Source organism: Caretta caretta, chromosome 28, assembly GCF_965140235.1.
Source record: "Caretta caretta isolate rCarCar2 chromosome 28, rCarCar1.hap1, whole genome shotgun sequence".
Classification (NCBI taxonomy): Eukaryota; Metazoa; Chordata; order Testudines; family Cheloniidae; genus Caretta; species Caretta caretta.
The window spans coordinates 4,335,532-4,358,163 of NC_134233.1; the positions used below are offsets into that span (position 1 = coordinate 4,335,532).

At 46.8% G+C, this 22,632-nt stretch overlaps 2 long non-coding RNA genes across 2 annotated transcripts in view; both read right to left on the minus strand.

The window, feature by feature from the left end:
* Positions 1 to 22,632, minus strand: part of LOC142070314 (uncharacterized) — a 334,822-nt gene that overhangs the window by 295,177 nt on the left and 17,013 nt on the right. The gene's annotated exons all lie outside the window — the stretch shown is intronic.
* LOC142070277 (uncharacterized) lies at positions 3,236 to 4,526 on the minus strand. Its single transcript, XR_012666247.1, has 3 exons — positions 4,425 to 4,526; positions 3,612 to 3,685; positions 3,236 to 3,344 (listed from the first exon to the last, which is right to left on the minus strand). It is a non-coding gene; the product is annotated as an uncharacterized LOC142070277 (long non-coding RNA).

Below are 22,632 nucleotides of genomic sequence, written 5' to 3' on the forward strand. Positions count from 1 at the left end.
CTTCTCCTTTGATTCCTCACGGACCCTTCCCTAACCTATCACCTCATCTCTCTCTCCCCATTAGCTCACTCTACCTGTCTGGTGCCCCCTCACTCTGTCTTTTAAAGACACTATCTTGTTTGGTGAGTGTTAGGATATAGATATTCAGGCCTGTCTGCAAAGGCCTGTACTTTAAGAATGTAGGTGTATTCTTATCACTTGGCTAGTTATACAGGTATAAAAGAAAGAATCAAAATCACTGTCTGCTGGTGTAAGAGCCTTCTCTTACTGTGACAGTCTGAGGCCCTGTTCTTAGGCTAAGGCCTTTGGCTAAGCAGCAGACGCAGCCATAAGCTAGAAAGCGAACAGTCACATCCTCACAGTCCAAACTAGTCACACTGAAATCAGGTGCTATTGGGCTGTTAGGAATACAATCCTATCCTGATAGTGCCTATCACCTCCAGAGAAAGGGAAGGGCCTAGAAGATGTAAAAGGAAACTTAGTTTGACAGCATCCTGTCTGGCAAGAACTCACTTACCAATACTGGGATGTGAAATCCTCACTTCTGTATTGTCTTGTCATTATCATAGAATCATAGAATATCAGGGTTGGAAGAGACCTCAGGAGGTCATCTAGTCCAACCCCCTGCTCAAAGCAGGACCAATCCCCAATTTTTGGCCCAGATCCCTAAATGGCCCCCTCAAGGATTGAACTCACAACCCTGGGTTTAGCAGGCCAATGCTCAAACCACTGAGCTATCCCTGCCCCCATTATAGTTCCAACTTTGCTATTGTTTGTCTGTATAATCTCTGTCTGCTTCTGTGCTTGTTCCTGTCTGCTGTATAATTAATTTTGCTGGCTGTAAACTAATTAAGGTGGTGGGATATAATTGGGTACATAATCATGTTACAATATGTTAGGATTGGTTAGTTAAATTTCAGGAACATGATTGGTTAAGGTATAGCAAAGCAGAAGTCAAGTTTTACGATATAGTCTGCAGTCAATCAGGAAGTAGGGGGGTGGGGGAAATGGGAACAGGGAATGGGGGTAAGGAAATTGGAATCATGTTTGGCTAAGGGCAGGAATGGGAACAGGGACACAGGTGTAAGGCTCTGTGATGTCAGAGCTGGGAAGGAGGATACTAAGGAAGGAAACTGGAATCATGCTTGCTGGAAGTTCACCCCAATAAACATTGAATTGTTTGCACCTTTGGACTTCGGGTATTGGTGCTCTCTGTTCATGAGAGAAGGACCAGGGAAGTGAGTGGGTGAAGGAATAAGCCCCCTAACAGTGAGCAATTGGGTTCGCACCCAGAGATGAATCCTCTTTCCCAGCATTAGAGCATAATGGAGATATTTAGATTGTAACATAAGCTTACTCAGAACTTGACAGACCTATATAAGGCACAGTCCCAGCCCCAATATCTCTTCAAATCTAGGATCACCAACTCTACATTTCAGAAGTATTCATGGGGGATCTAAGGGGAAGTTGCACTCAGATAGTGGAAAGAATTAAGAGACGATCTCTGCAACATGATTCCTTCCAGTTAAGTTGCTTTATATCTTTTCTCTACTGTGAACCGCTTACTCCATGATGAAGGGGTCACATCATCCCTGACATGTTTCAGAGGAACAGCCGTGTTAGTCTGTATTCGCAAAAAGAAAAGGAGTACTTGTGGCACCTTAGAGACTAACCAATTTATTTGAGCATGAGCTTTCGTGAGCTACAATAAGCTATTACCAGCAGGACAGTGGGGTGGGAGGAGGTATTGTTTCATGATTTCTGTGTGTATATAAAGTCTGCTGCAGTTTCCACGGTAAACATCTGATGAAGTGAGCTGTAGCTCACGAAAGCTCATGCTCAAATAAATTGGTTAGTCTCTAAGGTGCCACAAGTACTCCTTTTCTTATCATCCCTGACATGAATTTGACATGCTGATCCTCCATTATGCTGACTGTGCAGAAGGCTTCCTTGTGGAGGGGTACAAGGAACGTAAGGAAGAACGTCCCTATTTCAAGAAGCAGTAGCAAGAGGTCACTTACTTGGGTCATTCCATTGACTGAGGTGTCCAGACATTGCAGGATGTCAATGCACAGGGTTTGGATCGTGCTTTCTTCCTCAACATCCTGGGTGAGAAGTGTTGTACCCTGCTGTGAGATAGCTAGATCGAACTTATTCGCGAGTAGTAAGACACTGGCAATAGAACCAGTGTCCTTCTCTTACAAAGCCATCTTGAGCATTGACCTATGCCTGCTTTTATACTGCACTGGAAGTGCACAAACGTCTGAAGGGAAGAGAATAATAGAAACTCCGAACTGGTGGGTCAGATCCCAGGCTTAGGAAAACCCTAAAATGAAGGGAATGATTCACTGAACACAAAAGAGTTCCCCCACAGTGTTCAACTTTTTAAAATTTGAAAAACTGTTTCATCTTTTGATCTCTGAGGAAAAACATTCCGATTCTGCCCAGGGGAAATAAATTTGCAGAACCAGGGGGATCCAATCTCTTTGTTCTGATGCCCCAACCAGCTTGGTCATTCTGTGTGTAGTGAGTGTGATTCTATCAATGGGACCAAAACTGGCCTGATGAGAAAAAGCAGCCTTCTTTAAGAGATATGTGTGTGTGGTTATTGCCACAAGCTCCAACTTTGTAGAAAAGGGGCCAGGCAGAGCTAAGATCTTCCACAACTTACTGTCAAGTTGAACTGTTTATGTTCACACATATCACGGATTCAGTCATGGAGCACAAAGTGTCTGGGGCCGGCGGCTGTGTCCATGGATAGAAATACGGACTGAAGATATTTTTATGCAACCTGCATAACCTGAGTGTTTTGCTGATAGTTTAGTTCTGCTTTGACAGCCACAGAACGGGGCATCGTTCTGTTTTTTGGAGAGTCTATTTACAACAAAAAGATGTGCTTCCTTGTACAGGAACATTTCACTGAAAAATGGTGTTTTCTGAATGTTCAATGACTCATCAGAGGTTGGAGCAGCATAGATAACTCTGTTAGATGGAAATACCCAGTGTGAGATTCTGGTCTCTGTTACACTTGTATAAATCCAGAGTAACACCACTCAAGTCAGTGGAGTTACCTTGACTTTACACCAATATAACGGATCCGATTCTGGCTCTATTCATTCAGTCCAGCTGTCCTGGAGTCAAAACTCCCACTGAAGTCAAGGGGAGCAATCAGCATGCAAGAATGGTAGGACCGAGTCCTAAGTGTTAAGAACTCTCCTTACCAGTTTGCTGGTGGACACACTGAACTCGCTGAAAACATATGCTACCAGATCCCATGCTGCACAATTCTCCACACTTCCTGAACTGAGCAGCGTCCTGATGAAATGAAGAGCTGCCTTCCTCACCTGCAAGGGTAGAGATTACACACAGCACTTCTTGTGAGCCCTTCTGCCTGAAATAGGAGCTAGGATATGATAGGAGAGTCCTTATGCTTTTGATTTTGTCTCCTTGGATTAGAAACATGGATACATTTAACACCGGCAGGAGAATGACATGCCTTCTCTATTCTGCAGTCTCTCATCTGGATCGGAATGAAAGCTCCACCCAGATATCCATTCATCCCATAACACTGAAAAAGTTGAAATAGTTCACTGTTCCACACACAATCTTACCGTAGCATTCTGATCACTGAGAGTAGATTTCACTGCCTTCACAATCAGAAGCTTTTTAACTCTTGTCTCAGGCACTGAAAAATAAGGAGAGGTGTACAGTGCTTCTTTGTTCCACACACACTCACTTTCCACATTGGAATTAATCCTGGATTTCAAAGGGCCCTAGTTAAGAATAGTATCAAGCTTCTCTCCTCTACAGAATCAGTGGGGAAGACTTAGGACCAGATTCTGGTCTCAGTTGCACCAGTGTAAATCTAAAGTAATTCCATTTCTCTAAATAGTGCCATCCTACTACCATGATGGAAATATTATAAAGGAGTTTGATAGACTTAGGTGACTGAAGCTAATCTGTGTTTACACCGGCATAACAGGACTCAGAATCTAGTCTAGAGTGTATAATACTTAGGATTCTCGAGTCAGGAGTATTATTCTATTTTTATCTGATTATTGTTAACATGCATTAGCCCCAAGTTAACTTCTGTATTTGAAGTTGAAAAAGACCTTGACAAATATCTTGGGCTACATTCAGCACTTAGTTGAACCTGTTGATTTCTGTGGGGCCATATGGGAGTAACTTAGGGCAGCATTTGGTCCCTTAGGGGATCTCCAAACCACTGGTGACTGTGTGTTCTGGAGCCTCTGTGCCCCAGTTGCAGAGGTGATGAGTCTGCTGCAGCCCTGCCGTGCCTACACAGCCTTGGTTCTTTAGCTCAATCTCGAGTAGCTCAAGCTTTTAGCTCTGGATGTCCTCAACTCAACCCTCAGCATGTCGGCCAAGAGGGCAGCTGGCACAGTTGCTCCTGTGTTACTTACAGTCAGCCCCAACAATAGCTCTCAGGAAATCTAAAGACGCCACACGAACGGCCTCATGCTCAATCTCCAGCTGCTCGTGTAGAAATGCCAGCAGATCATCAGGAGAAGAACGGGCTGCAAGGGAAGAAATCACATCCTCACTGTCTGCAGAACTCTTCTTCTTACCGTACCTCACAAAGGTAAGGAAGTTACAAAGAAACCACTGTGTAACTCAGAGTCTCTTCCCCTTACCTAGCAGAAGTACACAATGGAACAGCTCTTTGTGGTTTTCTCTGCTGAGCTGCTTAGCTGGAGAACAGATCTGTGGGAAGAAGGGAAATGGTGAAAGAAAAACGAATCAGAAGCAAGGGAAAAGAAAAATGTTCAATTCATTTCTAAGCTTCCACTTCCTGCTTGTCCAACTAGAGGTCTGAACCCCAGGGAGATGGTCCTGCATGCACAGCAAGACTCCAAGACAATGACCAATACATTAGATAAGAGAAGCTAAAGTGTTTTGAGCAGCAGAGCTGACCTAATCAAGACACAGCCACAGTTTTTACTTTACAACTCTGACTCCCCCTGGTAATCGGCTTATGGTGAAATCGCTTTACAAACTGAGCTGGATAGTAGCTAAGAAAATGAGACCGCTCCCTGCTTACTCTTGAGCCTGCAGAAATCAGTAAGGCATGAGGAGGTCCCCAGGCTCTGCACGATCATTCCATTGATTTTTTAGTGTTAATATGCTTCAGATCTGCTATGCCTAAGCTGAAGGGATCCAAGCAAAACCACCCCTCACCTGGTTGTGCAGAGCACTGCAGATGGCTTGAAACTTCCCTTTCGGTAGAGGGATCTTATATTCAACAGAGACCTCCAAGAGCTGGCTCAGACTCTGCAACAGAGGGCGAAAGTCAGATGGTGGGCACACAAAGGAGCCATATGTAGTGACTGAAGCAGATTCAGGGCATTCCTAGATTCCAAGGCCAGACCGGATTCTTGCCATCATCTAGTCTGACCTCCGGTCGGTATGACACAGGCCATAGACCTTGCCCAGAATAATTCCCAGAGCAGAGCTTTTAGAAAAACATACCAATCCTGATTGAAAAATCGTCAGAATCCGCCTCGGCCCTTGGTAAATGGCTCTAATGGTTAATTATCTCACCATTAAAAATGTACGCCGTATTTCCAGTCTGAAAGTGTCTAGCTTCAGTTTCTAGCCATTGGATCAAGTGACACCTTTCTCTGCTAGACGGAAGAGCCCATTAGATAAGAGGAGTCCCTCATGTAAGATATTATAGACTGTAATTAAGTCACCCTGTCACAGGATAGGTCCACCCCGTCAGGGTGGTATCAGGTTGAGGAGGAATTGAAGTAGATCTGGAGCGGCCCAACTGGCCTAGTCTCCCTAGCCACCACAGCAGTCCGGGCTCCTAGGGCAGCATCGCCTAATGGTCGGGATCAGTGCAGCAGCCCTTGGGTGAGGAACCGCGGCCCAACGGCCTGAGTCACTTGGGCTGCCCTTCTCGGGATGGCAGTGCGGCCTAGTGGCCAAAGTCAGGAGACCCACCCTTGGCTGCAGGGCAATGCGGCCTAGTGGCCAGAATCGATAGAACCACCTTTTGCGGCAGGGTAGTGTTGCCTAGTGGTGAGCCCTTCTCCACTGGGTCCTACCTATTCCACAGGGTCCCAGCCCAGGGCGCAGGGGTATCTGCCACCAACTCAGCGGGGATCCTTCCAAAGCATGCTGAGTCAAGCCTGCTACCTCAACTGGATCAATGCTTCGTCCACCTAGGCTGCTTCCCACCCGTTCTTCCGCAGCTGGGAGTCTCAGGGATTCTGGGGTCTCTCCTCCATCTCTGGCATTGGGTGGCTGGGGGTCAGCTGCAGCCATAGTCCGGCTGGCCTCTGAATCCTGGAGCACTGGCAGTCTCTCTGCAGGAACCTGCAATGCGCCTCTGCTCCCTTTGGCAGCCATCCCAGCCTGAGCTGAGCGGCTCTCTTTTGTATCCTGGGTCCAGCTGAAGCATGCCGAGCAGAGATGAGGGGGCATGACCTCCTCGGCCCACAAAGCATGATTAACCCCTGCTGAACCAATGCGGGGTAGGTAAACCCCATCACACACCCTTTTACTTTCTGTGTATTAAACTAAATAGATTGGCTTCCTTGATTCTCCCTCTGTAAGGCATATTTTCTAATCCTTTCCTCACTGTGGCTCTTCTGTCAATTTAGCAACACCCTTTTTGAATTGTGGGCACTAGAACTGGACACAGGATTCCAACAGTCGTCAGACAAGTGCCAGATTTAGAGGTAAAATAACCACTGTGCTCCTCCTTGAGATTCCCCTTTTGATGCATCCCAGCTTTAGCTTTTTTGGCCACAGCATGAGTTCATGTTCAGCTGATTATGCCCCATGACCCCCAAAATCTTTTTCAGAGTCACTGCTTCCCAGGACAGCATCCCCCATCATGTATGTCTGGCCTAAATCCCTTGTGCCTAGACGCATACATTTACATTCAACCATATTTAAAGGCATATTGTTTCTTTGCGCCCCGTTTGCTAAGTGATCTAGATCACTCTGAATCCGTGAGCTGTCCTCTCCATTATTTACCACTCCCCCATTTTTATCTCGTCTGCCAACTTTATCGATGATAATTTTATGTCCTCTGCCAGGTTATTAATCAAAAAATGGTGAAAATCTAATTCCTTCCTGCATCTAACACACTTTTCTCCGTTGCTGCTTGAAGCTTCCAGAATGTCTCGGATGCCATCTTAGAATCATAGAATCATAGAATCATAGAATATAAGGGTTGGAAGGGACCCCAGAAGGTCATCTAGTCCAACCCCCTGCTCAAAGCAGGACCAATTCCCAGTTAAATCATCCCAGCCAGGGCTTTGTCAAGCCTGACCTTAAAAACCTCTAAGGAAGGAGATTCTACCACCTCCCTAGGTAACACATTCCAGTGTTTCACCACCCTCATAGTGAAAAAGTTTTTCCTAATATCCAATCTAAACCTCCCCCACTGCAGCTTGAGACCATTACTCCTCGTTCTGTCATCTGATACCATTGAGAACAGTCTAGAGCCATCCTCTTTGGAACCCCCTTTCAGGTAGTTGAAAACAGCTATCAAATCCCCCCTCATTCTTCTCTTCTGCAGGCTAAACAATCCCAGCTCCCTCAGCCTCTCCTCATAACTCATGTGTTCCAGACCCCTAATCATTTTTGTTGCCCTTCGCTGGACTCTCTCCAATTTATCCACATCCTTCTTGAAGTGTGGGGCCCAAAACTGGACACAGTACTCCAGATGAGGCCTCACCAATGTCGAATAGAGGGGAACGATCACGTCCCTCGATCTGCTCGCTATGCCCCTACTTATACATCCCAAAATGCCATTGGCCTTCTTGGCAACAAGGGCACACTGCTGACTCATATCCAGCTTCTCGTCCACTGTCACCCCTAGGTCCTTTTCCGCAGAACTGCTGCCTAGCCATTCGGTCCCTAGTCTGTAGCTGTGCATTGGGTTCTTCCGTCCTAAGTGCAGGACCCTGCACTTATCCTTATTGAACCTCATCAGATTTCTTTTGGCCCAATCCTCCAATTTGTCTAGGTCCTTCTGTATCCTATCCCTCCCCTCCAGCGTATCTACCACTCCTCCCAGTTTAGTATCATCCGCAAATTTGCTGAGAGTGCAATCCACACCATCCTCCAGATCATTTATGAAGATATTGAACAAAACCGGCCCCAGGACCGACCCTTGGGGCACTCCACTTGATACCGGCTGCCAACTAGACATGGAGCCATTGATCACTACCCGTTGAGCCCGACAATCTAGCCAGCTTTCTACCCACCTTGTAGTGCATTCATCCAGCCCATACTTCCTTAACTTGCTGACAAGAATACTGTGGGAGACCGTGTCAAAAGCTTTGCTAAAGTCAAGAAACAATACATCCACTGCTTTCCCTTCATCCACAGAACCAGTAATCTCATCATAGAAGGCGATTAGATTAGTCAGGCATGACCTTCCCTTGGTGAATCCATGCTGGCTGTTCCTGATCACTTTCCTCTCATGCAAGTGCTTCAGGATTGATTCTTTGAGGACCTGCTCCATGATTTTTCCAGGGACTGAAGTGAGGCTGACTGGCCTGTAGTTCCCAGGATCCTCCTTCTTCCCTTTTTTAAAGATTGGCACTACATTAGCCTTTTTCCAGTCATCCGGGACTTCCCCGGTTCGCCACGAGTTTTCAAAGATAATGGCCAATGGCTCTGCAATCACAGCCATCTACATACTTTACTATGTTTACACAGTTGTGTAGTGCCCTGATGCTATCAAACAAGTCCATGATACATTGGTTCCCTCCAAATCATGGGTATTTCAACCCCCAAAGTGACCACATACTCTGTACTAGAAAGCTTCAACCAACATAGACGGTGAGTAAATATCACTACCAAGAAGTTATAGCTGTCTCATGACTTCATTTACAACTGTGTAGCCCCACTGAAGACAGAATATGGCCCCTTACTTCTCGCTCATGTGGTACTGAGGGTGGATGAAACAGAGAGACAAGGTGAGTGAGACAATATCTTCAATTAGATTATCACACCCACCTTGTCGCTCCAATATCTTGGACCAACATGGCTACAACAGCACTGCATCGAACGGTAGATGAAACAGACAGGCAATGATTTTATATCTATCTAGTTATGCAGTGCAAAGCAATGACCCTCAAGCCTCCTTGTTATTAATTTTCAACCGTTGACAGTTGACTTGGTACTGACCAGAGACAACATATGGTAGCCCCTGCTCTGAGGAGCTTATGATCTAAAAGAGAGACACAGAGTTGACAGGATGTTTTGGGAAATCACAAGGAGAGAGTATCTTGTTATGCAGGTGTTTTTTTTTTTTTATCTCCTTCTCCTCCTCCCCAGGAAACAGAGGATGCTTTTCATCAGAGGCAGTTACCTACAAATCTTGTTGCCTGGGTCACCATGTGTATAAAGCCAGAACTTGTGTGCATATTTATTATCTAACAAGTCACTATCTAGACCAGGAAACCCCACTGGTAGCAAATTCCTCCTGCAGTTCACATATGCACACACAGAGAAAGTTACCTTAATGAGTGGTACCTCACCTTGGTGACGTGAAAAACATCAATTTCCTCCTTATATTGCTCAAGGAGCCATGAGATCTCCTTAAATATCGGATTTTGTGGCTCCTTTTTGTGTAGTAGGATGCCCATCATGGGACCAAGGGCTTTAATGATGGCCTGCTTGAGCTGCATAGATGAGACACAGAATTTATGTTCCTATGAATTCATTCAATATCTTCCAATAGGCACACCTTTTCTACTTCTAATGAGTGCAATTTCCCTTGTTCCACTGTCGGAACGGTCCTATCCCAATATTTCCTGGTAAAGAACCAGGACTCGTAGGGTTGGTGTCAGGATTATATTCTAATGCACCTCACAACTAGAGCAGGTAAAATATTTCCCCAGATTAATATGCATTCTAGGCCAACTCATCCCTGCTGTAACTCCACTGGGGCTGAATGGACTTAGACCAGGAATTAATTTAGCCCACTATCCCGGGTTCATCTGCACATTAGGTGCACAAAACTAGAATCCATGTACACTAGGTACAGACTGAATTTCCATGATGTGGTGACATTATAAATGTATGGGTTTTCGATGTTTTACATGACACTCTGTTCCATCCAAAAGGACCTACCATTAAATGCCATCATCACAAAGAGTGCCAGACACACAGAATGTAACATCACAATTTCCGCTGAAGGTTTAGAAAGTCAGCAATTCTCACCTCCAGCTCCTCACAGGTCAGCCAGTTGCTGGTCACATGACAATATAAGGGAAGAATTTGATTGCAGAATTGTGATTCACCCATTCTGGGGAATGAGCACTTTTCCCAGTTCATAAAATATCCATTCACTGCCCTTGAGCATTTTTCCAGAACTGCAGGGAAGGAGAGAAGACAGGCAATGTGAAAAGGACATAGTAATAATGAGGAGAAGTTGCTTTCTCAGAGAAGACACCCAGGCCTATCGTTTACTCCAATTCCATGGCAGCTCCTATCAGGACTAGATGCTGAAATCCCATATCAATTTGGAGCTATTTCTCTTTCCCCCATTCCATTTCTTGTTTCTTAAAAGGCTTTTTTCTTTGTACATCTCTCCATCTTTTTTCAATGACCATCATTTGAAGACTCGCGTCCTCTGCAGTTGTTGTTTATTCAACCCGAACACTGTATGATTTCATCTTGAGTTACAGTTTGTCTGAAAGATGTTCAGTGCCCCTAACTGCCATTGGCTTCAGTGGGATTTGAAGGTAGTGGGGAGCACTTTGCCCTAAAAGTAGGTGTATCTCGTGTCCTTGCTAAGAGGAATTAGGGCCCAATCCTGTTCTCTATGAAGTGGATGGCAAAATTCCCATTTCCCTCAAGGGCACAGGATTAACCCCTTACTGAGCATCACCTGAAAAGCAAAGGAAGAGAGAAGTGGAGAAGAAGAGAAGACAGAGAAAGAGGGTGAAAGGAGATGATGATGATGAAGAAACTAAGGAGAGAGAATGGGTGGAGGAGTGGGAAACAGGGGATTTTTAAATGTACAGTAATGAAATCTGCTCCCTTCACCTCCTCCCACAGGAGCCTCCTGGCAGAGGGGCAGCTTCAGCCTTTGTGTCTGTTCATTTTAAACGATATGCGTGAGTCACAAAGGGCCTGAACTTACAAATGCTCAGCACCTCCTGCAAAGTAAGGAGCATTCTCAACTTCACTGAGTGCCACGGGAACCAAGGAACGCAGCACCTGGTGCAATCCAGGGAAGGGAGCACAGTTCAGGGCCTGTTTGCAGACTTGGTCAGTCACTTAAATCTGTACCAAGACCCCCTAAATATCCTGGCTGGGACGATTTAACTGGGAATTGGTCCTGCTTCGAGCAGGGGGTTGGACTAGATGACCTTCTGGGGTCCCTTCCAACCCTGACATTCTATTCTATGATCCATTTGGGGCACCTACAGGAAGTGCTGGCACTTACCACCACAAAAGGCTTGTCTCATCCTGCTGTCCTCGACTAACTCCAACATGGAGATCATGGCGTTCAGGATCATTCCCACAAAAGGGATACACTTAAGTGCTGCAGAGAAAGGCCAGAAGAGAAGGAAGACAGACAATCAGCTGCTCTCTGCCTTCTTACAACACACTTAGAAACACTGTGGGGCAGGATGCTATGGGTTCCGAGGCCATTGGCGCTGCGTAAGCAGAGCAGAATGGCTTTAAAGCAGCCATTGAAAGCCAGTGGGGGAGTCACCCTGAAGAGGGGAATCCTCCACAAGTGTACAGCTGTGCCCAATGCCCAACTCACTCCCAGAGTAAGGGGAGAGAGCACTGGGGCGGGATGGGAAGTGGGGTGGAGAAGAGCTCCACTAGACCTGATCTTCCACTCATTCCCATCCTTCAGGTACTTCACTCAGGGGCATAAGTTAGAGCTTGCACCTCCGGCTGGATCGCTCATGATCTGGAGGCCAGAACTAGCAACAGCAGTTAATCTTGTGTTTCTACACACACACTCAAACAGAGCTCTGTTTAGCGGTAACATTTTTAGGTAGAGAGATAATCCCCTGTCCTTAAATGAAAAACAATCACTTTGAAAGAAAAGAGGGAAGTGACCATACCATAGGCGGATGACAGGTTGCCCAACGTAATGAAAATAAACTCCTCAGGCAGCTCCAGATGATACATCAGCTCTAACATGACATCGCTGAAATAGCAGCGTGCCAGAGTCACTAAGGTGTTGCTAGCTGCCACTTTTAGTTCATTTCTTGCTTCCTAAAAACAAAAACCAAAAGAGAGAGACTGAGGTGACTGAAGCCAGTTGCACTAGCCAGAGTTGTTTACATGAGTCAAGTCCTTATTTCTGTGCACAAGTTGTGAATGAACCAACCCAACTTTCTGAGGGTAGAGTCATTCGTCATAAATATTCCTTGAGTCACTTGGCTAAACAGTTTTCAGCCTTCGAGTTGCTTGCAAGCTGCTTCTTACTAACTTACCTGAGTCTCTCTCATGTGGTTTGAGGCTAGTGTTGTTATTTTCTTCAGAAGCCTTCTCTCCAGGCCCTGGGTGTCCTGCTGTAAGACTTTCTCCAGGACACAGTAAATGTCTACTCTGTTTTGCTGGGGACAAAACATAAAAGAGAAGAATTGGGAAAACTCTTTCTTGCCGACCAGACAGTAATGTGGCTAATAAGCCCCTGCCCTAATTGGTGGCTTAATTGGTGTAAAACGTGCCCGGCCCTCCACAAGCACCGCATTGAGCAGCGCTTCAGAAGCAGCCGAGCAACTGACATTGTTTAATCTTCCTGGAGAGAAAAGAGCCAGAGGAAGCGCCCTTCACTGCCCCCTTCTCTAGTTTCATTTATTCAGAACAAACAATAAAAATGAGCACCTTGCCCTTGCTCTAGCCACTCCAGGCAGAATTTGTAAATGTGGAATATAAAATACCCAACTCCTGCAGTAAGTCCTCAACCGGTCCCAGAGGCAATGAACTCAGCCGTTAGATCTACACGGGAGTGGGTTTCTGAGTGGGGGTGGAGGGACACATGTGGACAGGGGGTGCCAGGACCCACGGGGGTGCAGGAACACATGGAGACAGGGGCAGATGTGCCTTACTGAATGGGAGAGGTTAGGGGTCAGACAGGGTCTGCATGGGGGGAGCTGCCTAACAATTCCTCCCCGCCCCTCCCAAAAAAACTCTTCCATACTTTTCCCACCCATACCCAGCAACGCTCCAAGTTCACACCCAGGCTCCTTCCCAGCAATTTACTTCCCTCTCCCTCAGCTCCTCCATTACCCCTGACTCTACCAAGCCTTTGCACTGCGCCTAAGGGGTGCAAGAAATATGGTTCTGTATTGAGTTTAAATGAATTATTACTCTGAGTTCTGTATTAACATGCATAGTAAGGAATCAGTTTGTCAAAAAACATTTCCTGAATCCTTTTTGTTGTCCGTATTCATACAGACATACTTGCTGACAGGTATTTTGAAATAAATAACGAAAAATAATTTTAACGGGTGTAATTATATTGTATTATTTTGACAAACAAAATATGCAGAATTTTGCAGAAATTCTAAAATATTGTACGCATCATTTTTATTTTTTTCTTGCAGAATTCCCCCCGTAGAAAATATATAGATAAGGGTCCCTTCAATGCTATAATCTCAATAATATGTCATCATAATAAAGGAGTGTTGGCTAGGATTTAGAGCAGGGAGTCAGTTCACTTGGGTTTTATTCACATTCTTTGACTAACTTGCTAAGTGGTGTTGAGCAAGTTACTTAATTCCCTGTGACACAAGTCATCCGTAAATGAGGATAATGCTTCCCATTCTCACAAGGGTGCTGTGAGTCTTAATTCATTAGTATTAGGGAAGTGCTTTGAGATTTTTGGATGAAGATGCGAAAGAAGGGGAAAGTATTATTAGAAGAGATTACTGCTAGTCCGATGGTGTACTTTTACTGTCTACAGCCCATGTACTCCACTGTGTGTAAAAGGACAATGCTCTCTTTATAGAGCATTATATCATCCTGATCTGTAAGAACAGCATTTTGCATGATGAGTTTACGCCTGAGGACAGAAGGGCGAATACTGATTCTCCTGATGGTGCGCCAGGCCAAGTTCTACACTGAATTATCCCCGTGCAGTCCCCTGTACCCCCATGAAGTCAGGCAGAATTTGGTGTGGACACCTGGAAAGCGGATGTAATTTCATGAAACTGCCCTACCTCATCCTTTTGCAGTTTCTCGAGCAGAACTGTCAGAACGATAGCCAGCTTGGTCTCGGCTATAAAGGCAATCCTGAGGGCAATTTTGCCCTTATCTTGATCATCCATATGTGCCAGGAGGGAGACAACCTCATTATAAACACCTGAAATTAAATAAAAGGATAGCAGAAATTGGGGCTGGCCTCTTTAATTCACTATCCAGTCAAGATTCTGCAGGAGCCCCAACACCGTGAGAAGTAGACCTGGGAATCGTGGAAATCCTCTTCCTTCCTCCTCATGACCAGGTTTCTTTGCTGAACTACCCAGTGTGCTTGGGGGGAAATCATAATGAAGCAAATTTGCTCCTTTCAAGTAGATCCCCCCATAAAATAATCTTCCTTTCCCTCTTTACTGTCAATTGATGAGTTTTGATAGCATACAGAGTAATAATTTAACTCTAAGCCAAGAAATAGAGCTAAAGTTAAGCACATGCTTAAGAGTTTTGCTTAGTCAGGGCCCCATTTTCAAAAATCCTGAGCACTCAGATGTACCTATTGGCTATGCTGGGAACTTTTGGGGCTCGGTATCTCTTGAAAATCAGGCCACTGTTGGAGAGCTCAGTATGAATTTAGAAGCCTAACTTGAGGCCCCTTGTTTTGAAGAAAGCCTTCAATCTTCTTTTATGGTAGTTTAAATACTTGCAGAGAAGACTCATGGAACGGAGTTCATCCAGTTCATAGAATATCAGGGTTGGAAGGGACCTCAGGAGGTCATCTAGTCTGACCCCTTGCTCAAAGCAGGACCAATCCCCAACTTTTGCCCCAGATCCCTAAATGGCCCCCTCAAGGGTTGAACTCACAACCCTGGGTTTAGCAGGCCAATGTTCAAACCACTGAGCTATCCCTCCCCCCTGTACAGTTGCCTGTAGAGGTCATAAAGGAATTCCCCCGCCCCCCCCCCCACCCCCATGCACAATTGGCGAGGTGTACGCTGTGAGTGGGGTGGGGTGGGGTGAGTCCCTCCAACCTTCATCTGAAGCGTCAGGGATTGACCATAGCAGGAGATGGGACACCTGGTAGGGTGGACCAGTGCTCTAAGATGGTTCAGAGAATCTGTTCCCTTAGCTGTCCTGCTCACATGCTCAGGGTCCAACTGATCTCCAGAGTTGTGGGTGGGAAGGAATTTCCCCCTGGTCGGATTGGCAGGGACCTTTGAGTGGGAGGATGGGGCACTGATCACCTGCTGGGATAATCTGCGTATATCTGACCTAATCAATTCTTGACCATTGCAAGGGCCTCAGGCATTGGTGGAACCTCAGTCTCTCCTGTCCTCTGCCGATGGCACACAACAGTTTTGTCTCCTAAAGACTGAAATGTTTTCGTCCAAGACAAGTTTTGGGGTTCAGGGTAGGGTTGCTAGGTGAAATGTAGTGGCCTGTGAAATACAGGAAGTCAGACTAGATGATCTAATGGTCCCTTCTGGCCTTAAACTCTAGGAAACAATGAAATAGCTGGTGTATGAAAAAAATCAGGATTTGATCTCCCATGTATCTCTTCGCTCTGGGCAGAAATTCTCCAGGAGACTTAATATTTCACAAGAAATCTGAAATGCCGTATTTATCTGTCTCCATTGTAACAGCATTCCAAGCATGAAGGAGGAACTAACAAGATTTCCCCTTCCCAGGAAAGACTGCTTGAGGTTAGGTGATTGCCCATCCGTTATGCAAATTGCATCCTTCAGTTGTAACACCCAGATGCAAACGGAATCATAACTGTAACCTACACTGCCCATCCGTGTGGGATGAGGAGCACTAGTGTTGCTAAGAAATGTGACCCCCATGCTTTGTTCTCTTGCATTTAAGATATTAGCAGAGCTTCATTTAGACAGCTAGAGGAGAAGTCCTTCTGCATTTTTTGTTCTAATTTCCCCTCTCTCTGATGGAGTTGGCTCCATGGATGCAGAAGACACAAAATGAGGACCCATAAGAAACATAAAACAACTGGGAGAAAAGAAGGAAGACCTCCCCCATAACATTCCCTAGAAACTCTGATTCTCAGGAAAGTTTCCAGGTCCAGAGGCTGTAGGCCAACTTCTCAACTGGTGTAAATCAACACAGCTACAAGGAAGTCAACAGAGGGACACTGGTTTACAGCAGCTGAGGTTCTGCTCATACAAAAGGAGAACATTACAGCTAATCTGTATGCCTATGCTTTCTACATGTGTGTGTGAATATAGAATGGATATAGAGAATACAATGCTGACCCTTACCTCTGTCGGTTACCTCCCGCTCACTCACAAATTTATTCATGTTTTAATCTTTCCTCAACACTTCCTCCAGTCCTTTCTCCAAAGAGCTCCAGTACTGACAGGCAGCTGGCCTCTCAGGCTGTCCTGTCCTGTCCAGGATAGCCAGCTCAGATTATGCAAGCACTATTATGACATCGCTGTGACTGTGACATAGCACATAAACTGCTGCTGACCAGGTGGGTGCTGTGATGACATGGACAAGATCCTCAAAGGTATTTAGGCTCCTAACTCGCACTGAAATCAATAGATGTGAGGAACCTAAATACATTTCAATATCTGGGCCCATCCATGTACGCAGTCCAATAGGTGGCTAAATTTGCTCCAGTGTAGAATTTCTCATTCGCTCTAAATCATTTTGAATTTTGGTTCCGTCCCTCTCTCAGCTTGCCACACTTTCCAATATTGGTTTTCTGGAAAATCTGCTCCTGGTTGAATGGATAGAAAATAAAAGCACCGAACAAAGAAAGAGAAGAAACTGCCTTGGAGAATGCACAGTGACACTTGAGTGTGGTTGGTTGGTTGGAATGCACAGTGACACTTGAGTGTGGGTGGTTGGTTTCCTTTGCTTTTTAATTCGGTTGATTAAAAAGCTTGATGAAATCTTATTGGACTGTATTACAAATATTGATTTTATATTGTTTTACAATGAATTGAAATTTATTCTTCATTTCCATGTCCCGCCAAACAAATCAACTAAATTATTTTTTGTTGTGTTTAATACAGTGTGGTGTCATATGTATGGCCATATGTAGAGGCCACACTTGATTTTGGAGATGATGTTGCCTTCAAAGCATTCAGAGTGATGACACTCTTTGCAGTAAACCATATGGAAAAAGAATTCCAATGACATGTGTCCTTTGCTATGTATAAGTGATTTTGTGCCTTACCCTTTCTGATTTTGCCCTTACACGGACATGCTATTCTTTTCTACTCCTCCTTAGTAATTCGTCCATGTTTCCCCATTTTGTAGGATTTCTTTTTGATTTTCAGGTCATTACAAAACTTCTGATGGAGCCATTGGCCTCTTACTATTCTTCCTGTCTTTCCTTTGTATTGGCAGTTGTGCCTTTAATATTGTCTCCTGGAGGTTAAACTGCCAGCTTTCCTGAACTCCTTTATGCCTTAGACTTTTTCCCCATGGGTCGCTACCTACCAATTCTCTGAGGATGTTAAAGTCTGCTTTTGGCAGTCCTTCTCCTGTCATTCTCACTCCTTCCTTTCCTTAGAATCATGAAATCTATCCTTCATGATCCCTTTCACCCAAATCACCTTCCACCTTCACATTCACCACCAGCTCCTCCCTGCTGGTCAGAATCAAGTCTAAAATGGCTGTCCCCCCGCTTACTTCCTCCATTTTCTGAAACAAAGCATTGTCCCCAGTACATTCCAGGAACTTATTGGGTAATTTTGAGTTTTACCATATTCCTTTTTCAGCAGATGTCTGGGTACGTAAAGTCCCCCATTACGATCAGGATTTGTGTTTTGCATATTGCTGTTGTTCATTCTAGAAATGCCTCGTCTCCCTCCTCTTCCTGATTTGGTGGTCTGTAATAGACCCCCTACCAGGACCTCACCCCTGTTTATTCCCTCTTTTATCTTTACTCAGAGACTTTCAACTGGTCTGCTTCTCACCTCCTTCTGGACCTCAGAACAGGTTTACAATGCAATATGTCCTCTCTTTTTTTCCCTGCCTGTCCTTCCTCAACAAGCTATAGCCCTCCATACCAATAGTCCAGTCATGAGATTTATCCCATCAAGTATCTGTGATGCAGTTAAGCTCAGTTAAGATTTATGTACTAAAACTCCCAGTTCTTACTGTTTATTCCCCATTATTATTACTCCTTGCTTGTGTGTACAGACATCTAAGATGTTAAGCAGATGCCCCCATGGATTTCCCTCTTGTTTCTCCTATAATTCTACTGCAATTTTCCACATTTACTTCTCCGCACACAGCTAGTTCTCTATTAAGGCCACCTTTTTTTACCTGGTGGCTTTTTTCACCTGCCCCCTCTGAACTTAGTTTTAAGCTCTTCTCCTAAGGTTGGTGAGTCAGTGCATGAAGATGTTCTTCTCTTTCTTGGTCAGACGGACCCCATCTCTTCCCAGCAAACCTCCTTCCTGCAATAGCATCCCATGGTAGAGGAAGTCAAAGCCTCCCAGAGACCCATCTTCATAACCCGATGTGACGAAGTGGGACTGTTCTTAATGTTTCCTCTGAATAGTGTGGGGGTGCCTCAGTTTCCCCATGGCAGTTCTTAAGTATCTAGGGGGTGGGGTAAGGGTGTATGATCATTGCAGATCCCTAGAGGGCAGGTGTGTGCAGGAGTCTGGACACAGAGAATGGCCGACACCCTGTTTCCTGGCAACTGATGGCCTGGGCCCTTCCCCCCCTGCAAGGTGAGAGCTAAAGGGTTGGAGAACAAAGGAATCAGGTGACCACCTGGCCCGGGAAAGGAACAAAGCCCAGAGGAGGAGGGGCTGGAGGGGGTTTTCAGTTTGGGGCTGGCTGGGACATGGAGTGAAGTGCAGATGTGGTTGTCTGGCTCACTGCCCCCCAAAATGGACCCAGCTGAGGGGTCCCGTTCTCTGCACCTGCAAGCTCTGTTTTAGACCATGTTCCTGTCGTCTAATAAACCTTCTGTTTTACTGGCTGGCTGAGAGTCACGTCTGACTGCGAAGTTGGGGGGCAGGACCCTCTGGCTTCCCCAGGAGCCCCGCCTGAGCGGACTCGCTGGGGGAAAGCGCACGGAGGGGCAGAGGATGCTGAATGCTCCGAGGTCAGACCCAGGAAGGTGGAAGCTGTGTGAGCTGTGTGTCCTGAAGACAGGCTGCTCACAGAAAGGCGACTACCCCAGAGTCCTGACTGACTTCATGGGGAGCAGTTCCAGAGCATCGCCCAGGGACTCCGTGACAACTGGTCGCAGAGGTGGGATGTACTGCACCCCGTGGATGGCGCTTCCTGCAGTAAGTGACTGGGGAGCAGTAACACGAAGGGGGATTGCCAAGGACCAGGCCTGCTGAAGGCTCAGAAAGGAGCAGTTTCGGGGGACGGTTAACCCCTGGGAGTGTGTGACCACCGAGAAGGACTGTACAGTAATGGGGTCCCCCTGGGGATTGCAGTGAGCAGTCTCAGGGGCGGAGGAGTTTGCAGTTCGACTCTGGCAAAGAGGTGGTGACCTCGAGAAGGGCTGGCACACTAGGGGTTCTCCCTGGAAACCGTGGGGAGCTGAGAACACACGGGCCTGTGAGTCCACAACAACTTGGGAGGAGCGGAGTGATGGCCTGTCACCATCTCCTTAAGAAGGACATTGTAACCCTGTGCAAAAAGAGAGGGTTGAGCGTTGGAAAGTTCACCAAAGCAGAGTTAATCGTGCAGCTGGAGGAGGAGGACTGCTCTAAGGAACAGATTCCTGACCCCAACTGGGGCTATAGCAGGATCTGGGAGCAGCTGGAGCGGGAGCCAGGCATCGCCAAGACTCCTGTCCCCGACCAGACGAGGGTCTTCATGATCGGGTTCCCCATCGGGGGATCGAGACGGACGGGATTGGAGCTGAGTCTGAGAGAGCAAGAGGACCCTGGGAGACAGCGAGAGCCCGAGAAAGAGCTGCAGAAACAGCAGCAGCATGAACTGGCGGTGGTGGGGCGGAGAGGCCTAGGGGACCTCCCAGGGATGAGTGGGGATAGATCCCGGGGGGCCAGTTCCGCAGGGAACCTCGAGACTAAATTCCTGCCCCTGGTTAAGGAGGGGTGGCATGTGGATGCCCACCTCACTGCCTTTGAGCAGGCTGGCGATTTGAACCAGGGGGACCCTGCGGAAAAGCCCCGGTGTCTAGCTCCCTTGCTGGGTCCCAAGGCCATAGACTCCGTCAGCCAGATGGTTGGGGATGTGGACAGGCTCCCACTCCTGACCCCAACCTATATGTCTGTGTGGAGTTTCCTGGGGCCAGGCCCCTTGGACCTCCAGTGGGAGCAGAAGGTGATGGTCAATGGGGAGACATTCTTGGGGTGGCCAAAGGGCATGGGCTGCATAAACCTTCCCACATGCGGCCTGCGAGTGCTATCGACCACCCCTGACCTAAGGGAGGGTGTGAAAATGGAAGGGCCTGGTGTAACTCCTACCAAGGAATGGGAGAGATGCTGGGGCATCCATGGGAACGTTGGTGGATTCGAACTTCCCCAGGTCACCGGCTAAAGTGACCCCGCTCAGTTCGATCTCGAAGGGGGGAGAGATGTGACGAAGTGGGACTGTTCTTAATGTTTCCTCTGAATAGTGTGGGGGTGCCTCAGTTTCCCCTAGGCAGTTCTTAAGTATCTAGGGGGTGGAGTAAGGGTGTATGATCATTGCAGAGCCCTAGAGGGCAGGTGTGTGCAGGAGTCTGGACACAGAGAATGGCCGACACCCTGTTTCCTGGCAACTGATGGCCTGGGCCCTTCCCCCCCTGCAAGGTGAGAGCTGAAGGGTTGGAGAACAAAGGAATCAGGTGACCACCTGGCCCGGGAAAGGAACAAAGCCCAGAGGAGGAGGGGCTGGAGGGGGTTTTCAGTTTGGGGCTGGCTGGGACATGGAGTGAAGTGCAGATGTGGTTGTCTGGCTCACTGCCCCCCAAAATGGACCCAGCTGAGGGGTCCCGTTCTCTGCACCTGCAAGCTCTGTTTTAGACCATGTTCCTGTCGTCTAATAAACCTTCTGTTTTACTGGCTGGCTGAGAGTCACGTCTGACTGCGAAGTTGGGGTGCAGGACCCTCTGGCTTCCCCAAGAGCTCCGCCTGAGCGGACTCGCTGGGGGAAAGCGCACGGAGGGGCAGAGGATGCTGAATGCTCCGAGGTCAGACCCAGGAAGGTGGAAGCTGTGTGAGCTGTGTGTCCTGAAGACAGGCTGCTCACAGAAAGGCGACTGCCCCAGAGTCCTGACTGACTTCATGGGGAGCAGTTCCAGAGCATCGCCCAGGGACTCCATGACACCCTATTCTTTGGGCATGCCTACCATTGAGTGTGTATTGAGCAGAAAGAACACTCAGTGCAGGAGACAAGGGGACTGAGTTAAACTGCAGATGTCAGGTTCACATACTTCCATTTACCGTGACTAATCTCTTAAGCTAGTGGGGATGGCCACGCTATAAAAATATTTCTGGAGATCAGCATGTGATTATTTGTATTGCAGTACTGCCTCACAGTCCCAGTCACAGAGCAGGAGCCCATTGCGCTAGGACCTGTACAAACAGAGAACAAGATGGTCCTTAACTGTCATTAATTAATTAACACATCTTAACAGCACAACAAACAGACAAGAGGATAATAAAGCAAGCAAAAAAGCCCCCTTTGACCAGGTACCAGCAGATAACTAATATAGTGCTACCTATTTCGGGAACTTTCTTCCTGAGTCAGGGTCTGATGTGTCTCAGCCCCTGTTCCATGCCATTGTGTAAACTGGGGACTCGTACATTTGCACAAGATGGAAAGTATCCAGTGGCACACAGTTGAGGCCTACTCCATTTTTAGTACATAAACAGCAGGCCGCTCTGCAAGAAGCTAAGGGCATGGTCAGCACAGAGAGTTTGCCTGTCTCTGTGCTGGTGTTCTGCACCCCTCACTGTCTACACCTGGCTCCATAAAGTCGGGCCTTTCAAAAATGCAGCATCAGGTAGGAGCACAAGTAATTGTAAGAATGCTTGCTCATTGCAGCTGTTACCATCCGGGCAAGGCATCCACATATAAGTCCACGACGGATGGACCAGTGATGGGAAGAGTGTTCAGCATGTGACAAGTAACACCATGAACTATGTCATGCCACAGAACAAATTAAGATCAAGAACAGAACAAGAGTATGTGTGGCAAAGCCATGACAAACACTGTGCAGGCATCAAGGAGCTCATAAATTAGCACATCATCACCCAAACACTGCCACAGCTTGACTTAGAACTTGGGCAACAGTAGACCCTCAAAAGGAGGAGGCCACAGCTTTACACCCGAGGTCACTGTGATGTTAACTGGCTGCATTTGACAAGAGCTGGATCAGAGGTTGACTTTGAGTGTATTTACAGGGGGCAAGGTTTTCGCAACACAAGCCTTGTGCACACACGCAAATAGTGTTCTGCGGCAGTGCAAGTTGAGCTGCAGCAATGAGCAGCGGGATCCTGCTTGGGCTCGTAATTCATACAC